The sequence below is a fragment of the Drosophila arizonae genome, chromosome X, assembly GCF_054131065.1.
Source record: "Drosophila arizonae isolate 15081-1271.41 chromosome X, UAZ_ARI_1.0, whole genome shotgun sequence".
Taxonomy (NCBI): Eukaryota; Metazoa; Arthropoda; class Insecta; order Diptera; family Drosophilidae; genus Drosophila; species Drosophila arizonae.
The window spans coordinates 21,331,227-21,352,798 of NC_142927.1; the positions used below are offsets into that span (position 1 = coordinate 21,331,227).

General features: G+C 35.2%; 1 protein-coding gene across 27 annotated transcripts in view; it reads left to right on the forward strand.

The window, feature by feature from the left end:
* Positions 1-279: 279 nt before the first annotated feature.
* Positions 280-21,572, forward strand: part of shakB (Innexin family member shaking B) — a 202,736-nt gene continuing 181,443 nt past the window's right edge. For 5 of the 27 annotated variants that reach the window (XM_089475081.1, XM_089475082.1, XM_089475083.1 and 2 more), the window contains exons 1-3: positions 284-552; positions 3,738-3,959; positions 12,340-13,218. The gene's annotated coding sequence lies outside the window, so the exon portion shown is untranslated. The other 22 variants (XM_089475059.1, XM_089475073.1, XM_089475060.1 and 19 more) reach the window with 22 other exon arrangements.

Sequence of the window (21,572 nt, forward strand, 5' to 3'; positions counted from 1 at the left end):
GCAGTTGGCTTCCCAAAAACAATAACAACAAAAAAAGAAGAAAACGAGAAGAAGAAACAGAGTAAGAGTATGAAGAGAGCAAGAGCGCCAGAGTGAGAGAGAGAGAGAGAGTGTGTGTGTGTGTATGTGTGTGTGAATGCGAGCGCGAGCGCGATGCATGGCAGAGGGACAGACAGCCCAAAACAGAAAGACAGACAGACAGAGAGCAAGAGAGAGTGCGAGTGCGAGAGCGTCCAAATAAGCTGGCATCGTAAGCTGGCGTTGCACTAATAACGGCAAAGGTATATCGCTCCGGTACAGTAGCGTAACAGGAAGTGGTGCATTAACACGCACCGCAGCTGATGACGACGACGTCGCCCAAAACTTCAACTGGCCCGGGCCCCAAAAGAGCGCGTCATTCAAATTGATAATAATAATAGTAACAATAACAACAAAAATTGGCAATAAATATTTAAAAAAAAGAATAAAATAAAAATAAAAATAAAACAAAAGAAATAAAAACAAAAACGAATCAATTCAGGAGAAGTTTAACGAAAAGTGCGCGAGTCCTAAGTGTGTATTTTTTTATTGCATTATTATTATATATAAATATATAGATGTATATATATATGTGTATGTGTGTGTGTGACTTGGTTTTTGAATTCGCGCAACTCCCTCCGATTGCATCACCAAAATAGTCAGCTGCAGTCTTAACTTTTAACCTAACGGATTAGGCACAAGCAGCGACGTGACTTCGACGTCATCTATGACGTCGCTTGTGGGCGACTGTGTGTGTGTGCGTGCGTGTTTTTGCTATGTGTGTGTGTGTGTGTGTCATCAATTTTTTGCATTTTGCAGCCTTAAAATGAGCAAACGAATGACGTAGTAGATCCCCATTGATGTTCCGTTGCGTTTCATTTCGCAATTCGCAATTCGCGTTTCTCATTTGGTTGCGGCAAAAACAGCCGAAAAACCTAAAAACCGACTAAACCGGCTACACACACATAAACACACACACACAAACAAACTCAGGAGAGCGAGCAGGTCAGCTTACGCTGCGTGTGTGTGTGTGTGTGGGATAGGGAGAGCGATGCGGATGCCGCTGACGCAGTCGCTGCCGAATCCCGCCGATTGCCGAAGCGACAAATGCCGAACTCGAAAAACGTGCACACGTGCAGCATGCAGACGAACGGGCGCAGGCGACAACAAGAACTTTTTCGGTGTGAATGCCTTCTGCACAAAAACGTGGTTTTTCGGCTGTCAGCGTTGCAGTTGACGTCGCCGTCGCAGTCGTAGTCGGCGTCAGCGCTAACGCTGCTGCGTTTCTATTTTTTTTCTTGTTGTCTTTTTGTTATTCCTCTTTTGATTGTTGCAATTTCGATTCGCGCTCGTAACTGTTAAGCAGTTTCTAACAGCTGCACAGATGCCCGCTAACAGTTCAATGGCGCGTCGCTGTTAGCTAACAGCCGCCGCACTGTAAGCGCATTTTTGTTTTTGTTGCATATGCTGAGGCACAATCGAAAAACTGTTATGTGAGATCGCTGCGCAGCGCTGAGTAATGATGCGAAAATGATTTAGCTATATTTTATACATGAAGGTTTTATTTTGGAAATGTTAAATTATCATACATTATCTCATAGAGTAATTTCTCTATGAAAGAATGTATTGAGTTTTACTTAGAGAAAACAATAATCAATTAATTTTTTTTTTTTAATTTTTAGTAAATATTACTCATACGCCAGGCATAACTTTTTGTAGTTCTATTACCCCACTTTATTTTTCACAATTTTCTTGAGTTTATGCATAGCAACTGCATGGAAACAAACAAAATATGAAAACCAACAGACAGCACACAACATGCAATAACAACAACAACAACAACAAACAACATGGAACAACAATTGCAACTGCAACTGTAAAATGTTTCTGTTCTCTTTGGCCGGCAACGCCGGCTCCGGCTCCGGCTGTGCCTCTGTTCTCAGCTCACTTGCAATAAAAAATAAAGTGTTATTGTTGTTGTAGTTGTTGTGGTTGTTGCTTGCGCTTGCTGCTTCCGTTAGTTGCCGGAAGTTGCACGAAGTGCACAAAAGCTTTCGGCTCTTAGTTCTCTGGCCCTGTTAACAGTTGGCTGAGAGCAGGAGCCAACGCCAGCCGAATGCAAATGTTGTTTGGCCTGCCAAATTGGCAATGGCCAAAAGACAAAAGCACAAACACCGACGACAAAGAGCAGCGCAACAGCCGGCGTCGGCGTTAGCGTTAGCAGAGCTCGCTGCTGATGTTGCTGTTACTGTTGTTCTTGTTCTTGTTGTTTGACTAAAAGTGTAGTTGGGTCTCATCGCAGTCGCAGTCGCATCTCGGTCTTATTCGTGTGCGGCGCTTCACCGCTAAGCGACGTCTGAAATATATTTCGCTGCCTACACTGCTGCTGCTTCACGACGTCTATACAAAGCGTATGTATGTGTGCCAGACTGACTGACTCTGTGTGTGTGTGTGTGTGCGTGCGTGTGTGTGTCTGCGTCTGAGTATCGTTTTGGTTGCCTTCGGCTTGCTCGTGCTCGTGCGCGTCGTTATTGTTCGGCAATTCGTTCGTTCGCACGCTCGTTCGTTTCGTACGATTCGTTTGGGGTCGTCGCTGCTGCTGTTGGCTGCCTCTGCTGCTGCTGCTGCTGCGGTAGCGGCTGCTAATGCTTGCTGCTGCTGCTGCTGCGGCTGCTTCCAAACGTTCGCAGGCCATGCAGCAAAAACAGTTTACATTTGTTTTTCCGCGTGCTCGCACACGTTGACTGACACGGTCTGCGACTCAGCGAGCGAGCTTTGTCTGTCTGTCTGTCTGTCTGTGTGTGTGTGAGTGTTTTTTTTTGTAAATACATATACATATATATATATATAAACATAAATATATGTATATATAAATATATATTTGATATATACATATGTGTGTCCGTGTTTGTGTGACCGGAGTGCCGACCCGGAGTTGCCACAGACTGACCGGAGTTGCATGGCCGAACTAAAAGCACTCGAGCTTGCTCCAGTTAGTGGCCTGGTCCGTTCGCTGCAACTGCAACTGCAACAGCCAGAGCCACATTTGCATTAGATCAGCTAACGGCAACACCACGACAACCAGTAAGCCCCATTCAGAGCCCCATTTCTGCCGTCTATATAGATATATTTATATGTGTATCTAAACAAGTTATTCAAAAACTTTAGTTAATATTTATTTTTGTTTTCATTTTTGATTTCGAATTATGTTTTTCTGTTATTTTTATTTTTATTTATTTATTTATTTTTTTTTTTTTTTTTTGATTTGAAGTTCGACTGCTGCAGCTCGGCTTCGGCTGGCCGTGCTCGTGCGCTCGTGCGGCCGAAGCTGCCGTCAGCAGCGAAGGTGGAGTTGCAGCTTAACGCTGAGCGCCATGGACAGCGCGTCGTGAGTCGTGTCGAGATCGGAGTCCCGCGCGGAAGTGCAGTGTTAAAAGCGGCTGCGGAAACGGAAGCTCAAAGAACTGTTAACAAGCACACACACTGCTTTCCATACGCACAGTCGTCCATCGATGCTTAGTAAATTAGGAACAGCTGTGCGCAAACGCACAGACGCAGGACTTGACTGAACACCAAATTTACACACACACACACACACACACAATACTTGTACGACTTTACTTTCTGGCATTTTTTTCCTCTTGTATCGTTTTGATTTTTCAATCTCGTACAATTTTTTTTCACAATTTTTTTTCATGTGATCCACACTGAAATCAAAGAGCAGCTGCAACAATTCGCGATGTTGTCCAGCTAGCAAACGTTCGAAAAAATGTTGAAACAAAAATGCAGTGTTTAAAACAAATGAAATACAAGCAATACAACAATGCCAGCAGCAGAGGCAGCTATAACAACAACAACAACAACGACAATGCGCCGCAATGGCCACAACAACAACTGCAGCCACAGCAACAACAACAACAACTCTCAAGCTGTAAAAAAGTGTAATTAATCCAACTAAGAAACAAACGAAAAAGAACAAGCAAATCGAATAACAAAAACAATAATGCGATTCACAATTGTTTGTTTAAGCATAAATTGAACAGAATATTTAGTCTATGAAATGTTTGTGTTTGCTTCTCTCTCTCTCTCTCTCTCTCTCTCTCTCTCTCTCTCAGTTTCTCTCTGTCTAAACATATATATATCTCTACTCCTCTCTGTGTATATGTGCGTGTATGTGTTTTTGCGATCAGCAACAAAAACGTGGCAAACTTTTTTTGAAGTGAACTATTTACTATATTTAATATTATTAACAAAATATTTGGAACTTTTTGTAAATATAGCTGAAAATGTTAAAAATATATATTTGCATAAAAAATACATATATATAATATTTTGAGTAAGAGATATATTTCTCATACTTTTATATATACAATTTATTAAAAAGATATATATATTTTTTTTGTATTACAAATCTTAAAATTCAATTTCAATTGAAGTGTACTAAAATATTTAATATAATTTTATGCTGATAATTGAAAGAAATGTGTAAAAAATAACTGTTTTTTACAGTTTTAATATCTCTTCTTAAATTTTGTTGAGTAATTACTAGAAAATATTTAATGTGAATTTTTTAACTGCAAATTTGAAAATCTGCTAGGAACAAAATTAATAATAATTTATATACTTATTCACGAAAATGAAATGTTTAGTGTGAAATTGGATTTGTGCAATGTCCGTCTCGCCGTCCATCCGTGCGGCCGTCCATTTGTTGGTCTGAAAGGACAGACTCTATTGAAGTTAGAGATGTAAAATTTGGAACATATACCATATATTATTGGGATTTAGTCCAGATTTTTCCGATCCAGCCACATTTTCCAATCTCTCAGAAACCAACATAGTTGAAGTGCTAGAGAGTTGAAATTTGGATTATATATATTCCAGTTGATATGATATGGCGGCTATATCTATTCCCATAGGGAGCACCAATCAGAAAAAAAAAAAAAAATGTATTCTCTACAGTTTTAGAGCTAGAAACACAAAATTCAACAACTAAATTAATGTATACAAATGTAAAAAGAAATATTTGCAGAATAAATCAATTGAATTTATATAGATTCATTCAATCTGATTTCTCAAATAAACATTCAGATTCCCGCAATGATTCGATAGAATAAACCCATTTAATTTCTGCACACTTCAAAGGGCAACCAAAGGCGACGAAAATATTATTAATCAAAATAAATAATTGTGCTAGATTTTTGTGTTTTTGGTTTTAATGCCCGCTCACAAAGTGAAAGAAGAGTATATCATTTTGTTTGAGAATATATTTGAGCATTTATAGCCACGTGTTTAGCCAGGTGTATTGCAGGTGTTTAGACAATGTGTGAAAAACTAAATATGCCAAAGTTAAAGAACTCGAGTACTCGCATCTAGATATATGTCTATATATCTACATAAATTTATGTAAATATATATATATATATATATATATATATATATATATATATATATATATATATATGCCCTATTATTTGTGCTGTGCGAGCGAGTATTACGTAGTCGATTGCATTCTTCTTCCTGTTATTTATTTAAACACGTTTTGGACAAAAATTATGGCGTCAGCTGCGCTGCAAATTATAAACAATGAAAATAGGCGAAAAAATTAGAACAACTAAAAAGACAGACAGAGAGAGAGAAAGAGAGGCGGAGAGGGAGAGATAAAGAGAGTGAAACTACTTTTCTCTATAATTATTGTTGCTCTTGCGCTCATTTCGCTCAACTTGTCGAAATCAAATAAATCTTGAGTTTGAAATGATTTTTCACGTCTCTCCCGGCAAGCATTTCGATTTGCTTCACGTTCTATTGTATTTAAATACCACGCAAGGTGTTTTTAAATGGGGTATATCAAATAGATGTGGGGTATATCAAATGTGTAGGGCATTGGAGTCCATCTAGAAATTTCCGTCTGCCTGTTTACCTAGAGAGTTCGACTTATAGAGTCTCTGGACTTTTTGCAACTGAAGTTTTTTGCGAATAATCGATAGCCATTTATCGATTTCTAATTGATATACTCTTAAGCAAAACTTTACTCATTAATTTTCTTCTAAATACACACGAACCATAAATATTATCTTTATCTCTCTCTTGAATACCCCTAATTTATTTGAAAATATCGCATGAGTATCTTCGAGTCGTATACTTCCGCTTGTACTTTGTTTTTTGTTTTTAGTTTTTTTTTTTTTTGGTATTTGAAATTCCGGCCATTCCATTGCTCACAGCATCTGGGGGGGATTCGTTTTGGCTTTCACATGGATCTATTAATAATTTGATGCATTGCCCTCATCGTCATCTCCGGTCAGTGTGGTCGGTGTCTTTGTTCATTGAATAAACGGCCCATATGAGTTCTCATTTGTGTTTAGTGTGCCATCTTCGAGCTAATTAGAAATCTCTTTCATCTTCTGACAAACTCTCTCGAATCGCTTTAGACAAATTCAAATTCACATTCACATTCCAAATGGGGCTAAATAATCTGAATAATCCGTGTAAACCTTAACCTATTTGACGAATTTTAGTTGATGAGAGATTATATAGAATTAGGTGAAAGCTTATGTGTTTTGTTTCTCAGCGTGATTGAGTGTGAATGCTGCGATATATATCCATATAGACATGACCTTGCGTTTCAGTATCTCAGTTTCTCACATAAAGCTCTCAGTTTTGAATATAAAACATTTTGCAAGTAAATTTTAAGTTCTTCTTTTGTTTTCCTATATTTTAGCCCATTTTTGTATGCTTTCGATATAAATCTATATGATAGTTGAAGCACGAAAATTAGTTAAACTAAATATTGTAGTTGATATGTTAAGCATAGTTAATAAATGAGTCAACTTCAGATTTCCATCCTAATTCAAAACAATTCACGAAACTGAAAATTTTCTCCGAAATAAACAAAATATGAGCTCCAAGAAATAGCAATAAAATGCAATATATTTTCGGCTCTACTTTAGAGCTATATTTTGTTGAAAGTATTTTTGGGTATTCATATTTAAGACTGATTCATTCTAAATTCACATTATTCATATTATTCATATATTATTACTCATTTAAAAGAGCAGAATATAAAACTGTTTCGACTTATTCTTGTCCTTTTAAAAGGGCTGTCGATACATCAAATTTTTAGTAGTTTTAACTGATGTTTCTATAAAGATAATATGAGAAGTCGGCTTTTACTTAGTCCCATATAAAATCAGAAAAAAACTAATACTTTTCCTTTGTCCAGTAAAAAGATTTGGTATTAAGATCAATTTAAATAATATTTCTTCTATTATTTCTTTATATATAACAAAATTAACTTAAATTATTTCAGAGTAAAGTGCATCACTTAGTATTTTTTAGTATTTTTTTAATGTGTTCATTAATCTCTCAGTGTTATGAAATCATGTCTTTATACTCAGTAAAATGAGTATAGTGGTGCTGTACATTGCTTGGGAGGCGTGTCAAATGAAAGAATGTGTATTCTGCAGTGGGTAACGCCCGACTGCAACGTTTTTACTTCTTTGATATAATATTATTTGAGCATCTGTTTGATATATTTAACATGATATATTAGTAGTGCTTTTTTTATTATATTTATTTATTTAAAGGATTTTTTTTTCATTTGAATGTCGATGAAGCTGAAAAAGAATTGAAAATGTGAAACCTTTCAGGTTTTAAATATTCTGTTTTATGCGCTTAAATGAAAAAGTGGCAATTGCTGACATTAACATGCACATATACATATATATTTTATATATACTTTATTTACATATATATATATACATATCCTCGAGTATTTTAGCTCCATTTTAACACCATGTAATAAAAAATAAATTTAAAAAAAAAAACATAAAATAAATAACATGACATATGAAATTTAATTTCAATTTTATTTTAATTTGTGTATAGGTGGAGTGAGAGACAGATATATATATATATATAGACAGAGACAGATATATATAGATATAGATAGAGTGTGGGCAGAGATAGCGATAGCGATAGATGAGAGGAAATCATAACCATAAACTGAATATTTTCTGTGTGCGCAAAAAATGGAGAGTGAAAAAAATTGCAATTACAACAAAAATAAATTATAAAACGTGACATTAAATTGATATCTCATATTCCGAGCGGACAACAGCTGCAAACGGTTTTGTTTCCCTCTTTTTTTATTTTCAATTAATACCCTGAACAAATTGGAAATGAGAACTGAGCGTATAAAGTTCCAGATGAAATTGATGTAGCCAAAGGGATGGGGTGTGGCTGAGAGCATGGAACATAGTTATAGGTATACATATATAAAGATATGTATATTTATACCTGAAGAACGGGAGAGTTCTATAAGTTCTGTTAGTCTTTTCTAGGAATTCTTACAAGATATTCCCAAATTTGCTCTAGCTCTACGTCCAAATATATAGGATATATAATTTTGGGTATTGCTATATATATCAAATTAGCACTGATTCTAAGTCGAATGAAATAGGAGATATAATTTAGGCTTTAAATCGATAAGCCTGATATAAGAAATTTCTAATGATAGAGATAGGCGCGTTCTGCGTAACCTAAAAAAACTTTCGATTCTTTAGCTCTTGTAGGTTATGAGATCGACGCGTTCATAAATCGACTCGAGCTGAGTCCCTGAGGCCTGCTGCATCCTGCTGCATGTTAGAAGCATTTCTTCTATATTTTAGCCTAATTTCTCATTCTCCATAGGTTCAGGGTGTGAAGAACAAGGGTATATTAGCTGCGGCCACTCCCACTTTCACTTCTATACGAGCATAAATTATTATGCAAATACATATATGTATGTGTATATGTATATATGTATGTATATCTGCATATATACGTACATTTTTTGACCTAATATGTATGCTATAGTTTATATATGTATATATACATGTGTGTGTGTGTGCAATCACATAGCATGGCTGCAGCTGCTGCTGCTGCTGTTGTTGTAGTTGCTGTATGTAGGCCCGGCCTAGTCGGCATATAATGCGGGCTTAAAACAAAAGTGACACGGCTTCCTTTATTATCTGCGACACATCCTTTCATTGTGTTGGTATTTCGGTTGTTTCGCTGTTTCGGTTGTTTCGCTGTTTGTTTGGCCCCGTTGTCCTACTTTAAATGGTCTTTGGGTCGCCCCAGGCAAGGAGAGCGCACGCATTAAACTCTCTTTAATACACTTGCACTTCATGCATGCCGCCAGCCTATGCCTATGCCTATGCCTATATCCACTCTCTCGCTCACTCACTTCGTTATTTGCATTGTTGTGCATGTGTGCTTGTGTTTGTGTTTGTTAGCGAGGCTTTGCTTGCTTGCCGCAGCTATTGCCATTAAATCAGACAGAGACGTGCCGTTCGCTCACTCATTCAGGCATTCTCCCTCTCTCCCTCTCTCCCTCTCTGCCTCTCTTTCACGCTCGCACACAAACAATATTGCATGCAGCCAGTCTAAATAGCAATTACACATGCTCTGTCTCGCTCTAGCTCAGTCTGTGTGCGTCTCTCTCTCTCTCTCTCTCTCTCTCCTGCTCTTGTCATGTGTGTGATTAAGAAGCGTCGCCTTTGCCAGCGCATCGGAAATGAACCAAAAACAAAAACTAAAGAAAAAAGAATGGTCTATAAAAAAATTATGATAAAATAAAAGATGCAGGACAACAACAACAACTACAACAACAAGAGACAAACAAACAAACAAGATGCGCTTGCGAGTGTGCTGCGAAAATCTGCTGGTTGCACAGAGCAGGAGGCGAGTGACACGGAGCAGGAGGCGTTTGGCTAGGAGCAGCGGGGCAGCGGGGCGGTGGGGCGTGTTCGACTGTGCTTAATAGCGCCGCGTGAACTTACTTAAAATGCATTCTATGCACTTGGAGCATGGCAAGGCATTGGCAGCGCGTGCGAGGGGCGTACGAGCAGTTCGCGGAGCGGAGACAGGGGCCGGGGCCGGAGCTGGGGCTTGGTGGAGCACAAGCAAACAAAAGTTGTCTAGTCACGAGGCCAATGGGAACAGGCGATTGCCGTTTGCCGTTTGCCGTTTGTTTGTCGCAGCCATGTTGCAGATGTTGCGCCGAGCCGTGGCATGTTGCAACATGAATGTGGCGGAGTCTGTGCCCCTGCGACTCTTGCTCCAACTCCCGCTCCCGCTCCCCCACCCTCTCTCTCTCTCTCTCTATCACTCACACTCTCTCTCTCTCTCGCTTAGAGGCGTTGCCCCAATGGCGCAACACGCAATAATAATAATTTGTGCCGCTTGGGTTCACAATGCGCTTGACTCGAAGGCGCTGGGCCTGTCCACTGTGAACTGAAATTATCGTTAGCTGTTTTGATATCGAGCGAAGGTGAAGAAAGAAAACTTTAATGAGACTGTGCTAAAGGCAAATAGAAAAACTTTATTTCATTATTTAATTTTTTTTTTTTTTTTTTTTGCTTTTAAATACTCATTTACAAATGCAAAATGAGTATATTGGCTTTCCTACCTTTGTCTATACGTATAAATCAAAACCATTTCTGGCCACTAGGGGCGTGGCAAATCGTAAAATGGTATCTCAGAAACCATTATAATGCTCATCGCTCTACGCCCATCGGAGGCATGCCATGGCAGTTTTTCACCTGTATTTTCTATAGTTTTGGAGCTCGAAACTCAAGAATGAATAATATAAACTTCAATTCGGGGTGTGTCAATTCGGTAAATGGATCTGGCAACGCTTGAGCTTTGAATGAGTATTATGCCATTGAAAATGACCAACAGAAGCCTTATTATATTTTTTAGTTTTTTTTTATTTACAATTATTATTTTATTATTTTTTTTTTTTTAGTAGAATTATAAATATTAGAATTATTATTATCTGTATTTTTTACAGTATTAGTGCTCAAAAATAAAAAATTAATTTTATTTTTTTATTAATTTTTTTTTTCATTTTTTTTTTTTTTTTTTTTTTTTTTTTAGAATTATGATTACTATTAAATTGCGAAATTAATGAGATTTTTAATTGCATGTTTTTGATTAACATTTCCTTTTGAGTAAAAAACATATCCAACTCCCATCAAGATGCAAAAATCCCATTTTCTAGCTTATAGTCTCCTCAGTTCGATGGCTGCCAAGTCGGGCGCCTAATGAGAAATCGAAGTTCTGCTCGGCTCTCCTCGGTGCCTGATGTGCTTTATATAAGTTTTTCATAGAAAGACATGAATTTGCTATAGCCAAAGTCGAGTCGGGGCCAACAGCATGCTGACCGACATTTCCATTGACTACAACTTCGTCATCGTCCTCACCATGCCCATCGCCAGCCCCAGCCCCTTCTCCAGCCCCATCAGCCATCCATCGTCTTTGTGTTTGTCGCGAAAACGAAAGCAGCCCGGAAATGCTGGCTCCGTGTATTGCCCCATATTGGTATGGCTCGGTTTCTATGAGCGCGAGGTGTGCCTCATTATGCATATAAGCTCTTTGGCCCCAACTGAATCCACAAAGGTGTGTGTGTGTGTGTGTGTGTATGTGCTGTAACTAGGTTTGTCTGAGAGTTTCACCTCGTGGCCGTTGCCTCATTAAAGTGTTTTCCATTTGTTACCTCATTTCGCTCGTTGGCTCGCCCCCTCGCCCCCTCGCCCCCAACGCCCCCTCGCTCATTCGCCCGTTCGCCTCGCTCTTGCCAAGACTCAATCAATTTTTTCGGCTTCTTCTTTTCGTTACATTTTCGTATGCAATTTTCTCATTTTCATTGTCTGTGTATCGCTGTGTGTGTGTGTGTGTGTTGCTGTTAAATAGCATTCTTATTGCTGCACTTGTATTTGTTGCCAAAGTAGGACACTCTGCTGCAGGTAGGCAATTTGCTGTGCCACAGTTTGGGGCATAAAATGTGCAACACAAAAGTTTCGTTATTATTGGCTTATGAGGTGAAATTTATTGCAGCATAACTCTGTACGTCTCTCACTGCCTGGGCTCCCTTCTCCATTCGCCTCTCTCTCTCTTTCTGTCTCTCTGTCTCTGTCTCTCTCACACTTTCTGTCTGCACTCCTCAGTCTTGGGGTAAAGTTTTTAGTGTTTCCGGGTCGACATGTTGCAAAAGTTGTTAAATGAGAACTTATACTATAATAAGAGAAAGCTGATTAGGCTTGAAAATGTAATTAAATGCTTTAAAGAATGTGTAAAATATAATGTAAAAAATAAATATATATAAAAATATATAATAAATAGAAATCGAATATAAAACCTTATACGAATATCATAAAAAATAAATTGATAAATAAATAAATATATATGCAATATAAAATATAAGAAAATCTAATTTTTTAATAAATTGAAATTTTTCCATGCACGATTCTAAAAGATTTTCAAATTCTTCTCTCATTGTAGCACGCAAAGATGTCGGAGTGAAGCGAATATGAAAAGATGAAGTATTAAATAAAACAAACAAGAACAGTTAAAGACTTGCAAGAAAAGATATAAACAGATCAAAGACAAAACAGACAAGAAACAAACATAAAATAAACAAAACTAAATATACAAAAAATAAAAATTACATGAAATTAAATTAAATAAACAGAATGCATTAAGTACTCGAAATATTTAATCATTAACTTATTTAACATAAACTAAATTCATAAAAAAAATCAATAAATAAATAAATAAAATTATTAAATTATTTAATTAAATACATAATAAATACATGAAGCTCAAATAGACTGAAATAGAGTCCAAATATATTACGAAAGTAAATGCAATTAATTATACATATCATAAAATAATTAGCAATTGCATTTAAGTTATTTAATATAAACAAATAGCAAACAACAACAACAACAACAACAACAATAACAAAACCAAGCAAATCCAATAGCCAAAAGCCAATTGCAACTGCAACAAACAACAACAACAAAAAACAGCAACTGCAACAACACGCGATACACAAAAGTGACATAAGAAAAGTGCGAAAAGAAAATAACGGAGTTTGTTTTTACTGTTACCAGTGGCGCACGGGCGTCATGTGACTCCACTAAAACAACAATTAAAATATGTTTACAACAACAACAACAACAACAATGCAGCATTAGGCAGGCGAAATGCGGCGCCAAGCAAACAATATTTGATTCGTTCAAGAAAATGCAAAACAAAACTTTACAACAACAACAACAACAACAACAAATGCGCCAGCAGTAGCAGCAACAACAACAACAACGACGACAATAATAATTTAAAGAACAACAAGAAGAAATCAAAGCAAACATCAGCCAGGTAAGTGTGGTGGGAGTGAGGGGGAAAAGGCAACAAACTGCCGTTGATTGATATTCTACAATATTTGAGAGCTGAACAAGAAAAAAAAGAGAGAAAAAAGCAAAAAATGTGCCTTCAAAAAAAAAAAAAAAAAAAAAAAAATCTTTTTTTCACGCTCATCGACAGCAAGGGAACTTGTCTGTGTGAGTGAGTGGGTGGGTGCTTGGGTGGTTGAGTGGTTGGGCGCTTGGGTGGCTCGGTTCTGTGTGAGAGGAAATTGTATTGCAGCTAAAGCATTTGAGCTATTCCTTCCATCAATTGGAATCTCATAAAATACTCATTTAATATTCATGTAATTTTCTCGAGAACACAAATTGTGTGAATCGCAATTCATATACATATATAGATGATATATAATGCATATGCTCATTATCATTGAACTTTTCACCACTGAGTACTCAGTACTCAGTATTTGGTATTAATGAGTATGATTAATCATATTTAATATTCATCTTCCGATTTCATATTCAATACTAATAATCATTATTATGATATTCAAAATATGATATTCAGAATTCAAATGTAGTAGAATATGAATACTCAGTATTCACATGCAGTAGAATATGAATACTCAGTATTCACATGCAATAGAATATGAATACTCAGTATTCACATGCAGTAGAATATGAATACTCAGTATTCACATGCAGTGGAATATGAATACCCAGTATTCAAATGCAGTAGAATATGAATACTCAGTATTCACATGCATTAGAATATGAATACTCAGTATTCACATGCAGTAGAATATGAATACTCAGTATTCACATGCAGTAGAATATGAATACTCAGTATTCACATGCAGTGGAATATCAATACCCAGTATTCAAATGCAGTGGAGTATGAATACCCACTATTCACATGCGGTAGAATATGAATACTGCATATGAATACTGAATATGAATATTGTTTATGAATACTGCAGTATGAATACTACATATGAAGATTGAATAAAGTTTTCATGCTCTCTATGTATATTCAGTATTCATGTTCAATATTTTTACCTAGTACTCGATTTAATTATTCATTTTCATCATTCGTATTCAATATTTATATTCACTTTATCATATTCATATACAGTAGAATATATATTCTGCAAATGAATAGTGAATATGAATATTGAATATGAATACTGCATATGAATAATGAGCATGAATATCGAATATAAATAATGAATATAAATATGGATTGTAAATATTGAATATGAATATTAAATGAAGTTTTCATACTCTGTATGTATATTCAGTATTCATATTCAATATTTGTACTGAGTATTCAATTTTTCATTTCACTTTACTTTATCATATTCATATACATATGCAGTAGAATATGAATGCTGCATATGAATATTAAATATGAATACTGAATATGAATATTGAATATAGATAATGAATATGAATACTGAATTTCATACTCTGTATTTATGTTCAGTATTTATATTCTATATTCATAATTTTATTATACATGTTCAGTATTCATATTAATATTCATATTCACTTTATCATACAACTGAGCTGTGCACATTTTCGCAAAATACATTTATTTTTTTTTTTATAGGTTTTTTTTTTTTTATAATAATAGAACAGAATTTGCATAATAGACATAAAATAGTTTGAACTATTGAAATTCATATACAGAAAAACAAAACTTCAATTATGAATATTCAATTCAGAATACAGTTTCCTAAATAGCTTTATGACTCATGAAGGACATCGCGAAATACAGAAGTGAAATCGATTCACGATAATGAACTTCCTGATTTGCTCGCCGCCAAGTCGATCCCCTGTCATCGTATGCCTCATATCACGCATGTTTACTTTGAGAGTTGTGAGAGTCCTTTGCACCCGGAGGCGGCATATTGATTAGTTAAGTCGACTTAAATCAAATGGAGCCACATCAAATAGAATGAAAAACATTATTTTGCCCATCTGAAAACGAGAGTTAATTTCTAAGCAAGTATCATTTCATGCTAAAGCAAATCAATTGCATTGAAATGAAGAACGAAATAAAAAAGAAGAAGAAGAAAAAAAATAGGAAAACAGAAGGGAAAGGGAAAGGGAAAGGGAAAGGGAAGGGGAAAAACCCAAAGACATTATGGAGCTGTGTGAAAATCGGGAAGGGGAAAATTCATTGGCCATTCATGGGATTCATTCATTGAGCAATCGAGCAGCTAGTCCCGGGCAAAGCCAATCAGTCACACACACACACACATATGATTGGCTCTGTGTGTGTGTATGTGTGTCACTTTGAGGCTTAATCAAATCAAAGACTTGCCAAATCATAAAAGTCACAAACACTTCCGCTTCAATATGTTAACCGAAACAGGGCAAACGAACTACGGACTGTCAGCCGGAAATGCTGACGATTGGTCAGGCGAGGGCGTCGGATGGCATGGGCGTGGCCATTGCCAAACAGTTTCAAAATTAAATTAATTATACATAAATTGTGTAAACAACACGCACACACATCGTGAGTGAGAGAGGGAGAAAGAGAGAGAGAGAGAGAGAGAGAGAGACAGAAACAGAAGCATGTTTATTTACACAGTAACAGAAATTACCCGGCATTGCCCGTATCTAATTTTAAGAAAACACAATGCCATCGACTTGTTTCTATTTCCATTTCCAAATTCATTTTTCTTTTTAGGTAATTAGCTCTTAAATCAGCCAAACTGAATAACAACAACAAACACGTCAAATTTATTGATTTCTATCCAAGTTCTTAGTCATATCTCAGAATCTTGGAGCTATTTAAGCACTGAATTGTTGACAAGATAGCGAACTTTAGTTTTTATTGGAAAGGAAAAACTGATAAGCCTAAGCAAATATTAAAATTTTGATTATATTAAATCAACTAGAAAGTCTATTGAATTTGTTGAAAGTATTTAATAATTAAATCAAATCTCTTTTTCTAACTTGTGAACTATCTGAAATCCTGGCTTAGTAAGCTCTGAGTTATTTTTGGCGTTATTTAGAAGTTGTGTTTGGATCTAGCTGTTTCAAGACCCTAAGTAATTGATATCTTTAGGCATATGCCTCTTTTCCTTGTCAAACTCTTTGAGTGAATTGCTGAATAAGTAACTTTTTTTTTTTTGGTTCGATAGTTTGATGTTGGGTATGCTCTATAAAAAATCTAAATTAGTTATCGATTTTTATCGACTTCACTTTTTTCGACATAAACTTTTAATTTTGGGCTTTCATTTCAATAAAAAAACTTCACATTTAAAAAAAAGTAATAAGCAAATCTAGAATATAGTATAAAAGAGAGCACAGAAAAGCTTCGATTTTTATCGATTTGAATGAATATATTTTAGACTAGATCACAGTAGACTGAAGTTTTGAATCAGTTCATCAAGAGAAGCACTTGAAAATCAAGTTCGGAAAAGTTGGCAGACTAATTAGACTGAAGTCTTTCATTGATTAAAGTCGATTAAAATTGGTTTGAAATATGAGTAGAAGGTAGCTTAGGAGAGAGTATGGAAAGTTGAAGTTAGCTATAGATTTGAATCGATTTCTGTCAGCTTAAGAGAGAATATAGAAATGTTGTAGATTTGAATTGATTTTTTTAGCTTCTGGTAGAAGGTAGCTAAAGAGAGGGAAAGAAAAAAAGCTTAAGTAAAATATACATAGAGCTTTAGGATAGTTATAGGTTGGTTTTAAGGTAGCTAGTTCAAAAGAGAACAGTGAAGACGGAAATTATTGGAACGGATTTTTATCAATTTGAATTGGTTGAAGAAGTTGAGCAATAGCACAGAGAACTGAGGTTTGTTGTTGAATAAGCTGGATTGATCATGCATACAGTTAGACTTACAGAAAGAGAGATGGCTAGAGATGGGTCATATTACGAAAAATTCTTGTTAGATTTGAGCTGCAGATTAGTTTGTCCTGACTTCTAGATAAGCCAAGACTTCATATAATGCGAGTATGTGAATGTATTGATATATTTGTTTCCTTAAAGTTGTATATGTTCAGTTTCAAGTTTCCAGAGCTATATTTTGATGTTCAGCTAGAAATCTAACTTCAAGTCCAATCAATCAGTAAAAATCAGATAAAACTGTTTAATTTGCATAAATAAGAAATCTAGTAAACTCATATGCCTCAATACGAATTAGAGATATTATGAAAACAATTTTTAATAGAAAGAGCGAGAGAGACGAAGGTGAGTGGAAGAGCTAAAGTAAAATATTTGCCACTGCACTTGAAGTGAATCGAAGTTTTTAACTTGTCAATTGAATTTGTTTGGGAGCACAAGAAATGCATTCGAATTTCGGTCGTGCCGCACATAAAACTTTCAGCCACCACAACAGCAATATATATATATATATATATAGATCATCCACCCACCCGGCAATCGCTGTGAGTGTGTGTGTGTGTGTGTGTGCGTGCGTCGAACATTTCTGGCTTGTCGCCTGCCACTTTGTAGCAATAAAAAGTTCGTTTATAAACAAGCAAACATGTCTAGAGATGTGTTGTTGGCTCTTATTTATATATACACGTGTGCTGTTGTTGTTGTTGTTGTTGTTGGTTGGTTGGTTGGCTGGTTGTTCTTCTTATTTTTGTATTATTGTTATTGTTGCTGGATGTCAGTCAGCGCCATGTCGGCTCCAACAAGCGTTTGCGTTGCGAAAATATGTAGTTACTTATGGCCACAGAAACCATGAATGGGCCAAGTAAAACTGAAATCAAATCAAATCAAATCAAGCCAAATGAAATCAAATCGAGACGAAACGGAACGGAACGGCACGAAACGAAATGAAACAAATCAAATAATATAACATATCACAGCTAGAATTTAGACATGAATTGTTGAAATTTATTTTGCAGAGAGAGAGAGAGAGACGAAGAGATCTTTGAGGTGTTTGAAATGAGAGATATTTCTTACACATACAAATATATATACACATATACATATGTGTGTGTATATCTGATTCATATTCATTCACAGATATTTATCTGCCACACAAACAGCATATCTCTATACATGTTTAATGACAATAGGCCAAAGAGTCAAAATTCAGCTCTGGCTGGCCATTGCGTATACGCCCCATAGACCTTTGGCTATCGGGCGTATGCATAACATATTTCTCATGTTACGCATTTTGGGTGCCCATTATACAATGTGGCCATTGTTATTCATATGCCTGGGCGTGTGCGTGTGAGTGTGTGTGGGTGTGTGTGTGGGTGTGTGTGTGTGCCGAGTGTATTATTTTACCAATTAATTTTAATTCGAATTGCGGCTGCGGCTGCGACTGTGGCATGGCGGCTGCACGAATCGAACAATAGGCCCAATGGGCTTGTTATTTGACTTGGTCCAGGCACTGTGGCTGCTTTCTGCTAATTTGGTAGCTGGCATAATGAATGCTGGATTGATTGATGAATGAATGCCTGGATGCATAAATGCCAATAAAATGCCGTCCAACCGGCCCGGGCGTTGATAGAATTGCCTTTTCATTGTTGCCATGGGCGCCAGCTTAGCCTGAACCAAACTGCAAAACTAAAGAGAATCAGCGGCAGCAGCTAGTTCTCGCTGAAACTGAAACACTGGGGAATATAATAAATAATTGCAGATCAAAGCAGCGTGAAACAAGGGATTGACCGGATGTGTAGGCAAAATAGATTTGTATAAAGATTGCCTGCTGAGAGATAAGCATGAGCATGAGCTCTGGGGGAAACAGCCAAAGAAATTTGTTACATGGTTCATGTGGATCTTAGGTAGCGCATATATAATATATATATATTTATGTATATATATTTATATTTATTTGCAATCAGTTGAACGCCCTTCAGATTAGTCAAGCTGAGATTTAGTTAATTAGAATTTGTGGGCAAAGCTGGAAATTGAAGTGCATGAAGGCATCGCACATAAATATTATATTTAATATTAATTATAAAGTAAATATCTGTGAATCAAATATGATTGGAATTCTCATGTATTTATGGCTGATAATTGAATGGAGCTCTAATAATATATGAAATACATGAATTAAATATCAGGCCAGGTCTTGCTGTTGCCTTGCCTTGGCTTAGGGTATTTAGAGATACAGTTTTCAATTATACGCAGAAGTTTTAAAAAGAATTGCTCTCACTCAAAATTGTGTTCTCAAAAACTCAATTGTTGTTCCATTAAATATTATTTGAGAGGTATTTAAAAACAGTAAAAATTTAAAATAAAACAGTTTTTGTTTTATTATTGTTGAAAAAATAATATATACAATTTAAAAAAATATATATAATATAACTTTTTTTTTTTATTATGTACAAGTACATGAAAATAACTATTGCTTTAAAAGTATATATTTATGTGTACATATCTTTTGTTATATATTGTAATTATATTTTTAATTGCATAAAAAGCTACAATAATATTTAAAAATATATATAGATATAAATATTTTATATAAATTTTATATATTATTATATTTATATTTTTATATATTATTATATATAAATTATCACCATATACAAAATATAAAATTCTAAAGTTTTGTTTTTTTATTTTTTACTTAATTTAAGGAAAAAAAAGTTATTTATATCACTTTTTGTGTTTTAATGTATATTATACACTTTAAATATTATTTAGAGCAACAATAAAGTTAAAAAAAATCTTTTTCTAAATATTTGAATTAGATGAATAACAAAATTATAAATGTTTTATTAAAAGTATTTGTTTTATTATATTATATATTTATATATTTATTATATATTATAATATATATTTTTAATAACAAAGAAAATATTTAAATTATGTAAATAACAAAAAATAAATATTTTGATACGCATATTTGTTATATTAATATAAAACTTTTAATTATATAAATGGCAATATTAATAAAAAATTAAATAAATAGTTTACTTTGTATCAACTACAGCTAATCCCTTCTGAGCTCTTTGATTCAGTTTGATTTATTTGAGTCGAGTTAGGGCAAAATGTAGACGAAAAAAGAGAATACAGCAGCAGAGCTGAAGATGCTATAGCACAAAACTAATATCAGCTTAGCTTATATTGATCTGTGGAACAGAAGCAACTTGAACTGTCTGTTTGAGCAATCTTTTTTGAATCGAACTTGCAGCTGCTCTGCTCTGTTGCTTCAAACTCAAAGTGTGTTTCAATGTAATTGTAGAGAGAGGCAGCTTTGCCAGCTTGAGGGTAACTCTATAAGAGAAGCTACAGCGATCCATGCGAACTGTTCTAAACTGATCGTCGTACTTACATTATTATATTTATAGTATAAAAATTATATTATCACATTACTTACATTGTTATATTCATAGTATAAGACTTATATTATTATGCTTTATTATATGTCCCATTGACATGACTTTTCACGTCATGCATTCTGAATGAATGAGTGCACAAGTGTTTGTCTCTCGATCGTTGTGTCCTTGGGGATGGTCGTAAATTTCATGATCATGTTCATGTTCATGTTATGTTTGAGCAGCAATAAAAAACGAAAACACTTTACGATCCAAGATAGTTCTTATGCATTAGACATTTGGTAATAAAATGATATTCATAATAATTTTATAGCGATTGTCTCTTAAGACCTTTAGCATGTCGCCTCAATCTTGACATCGTGCTGTGCATTAGGGACTTGGTAATAAAATTATATTAATGAATATTATGTTGTCTCACTCATTGAATCTGAATTTTTTCAACCCGAATGAATTATCAGTAGAATTGAGAGATTGGACCTTTTCATTCCAGCTCTTTTAAGATATTAACTCTGCCAAGATCTTTGAGTATCTTTCATCATCTTCTCTTCTAGAATTTACCCATACATCCCCAACTATCTAATATTTCTAAAGCTTGACCATCTGTCATTCCTTTATATATATATATATATATATATATATTTTTTTTTTTTTTGGCATTCAATGTGATTTAACAATCAGTTGCACATTCACATTTCACGTTTTTCTTTGGCTTTCCGAGTCGATAATTTATAAACTTGTCAAATGCGTCGCTCGACCATGTGCGCATCTTTTATTTGGCCAGACGAAATTTATTCATGCGTCGTTGCAGCAAAATACAATAATAAAACAGCTTTATTTATTGTATGAACAGCAAAAAAAAAAAAAAAAACTGAATCAACTGCAAAAAACTGAACTTTATGGATGGCGGGACGAACGAGCTCCACAAAGGCGTGCCACACCCCCTCATTCCCTCACGCCCTGCTGCACAACGCATGCTCTTTCTATTTGTTATTTATAAAAAAAGAGCAAGTATTTATGTGTGTGTGTGTGTGTGTGGCAGAAAAGTTGAAAAAAAAAAAACTCGTTTGCTACATATTGGTCAAAGGAAAAGCCAACCTATCTGCC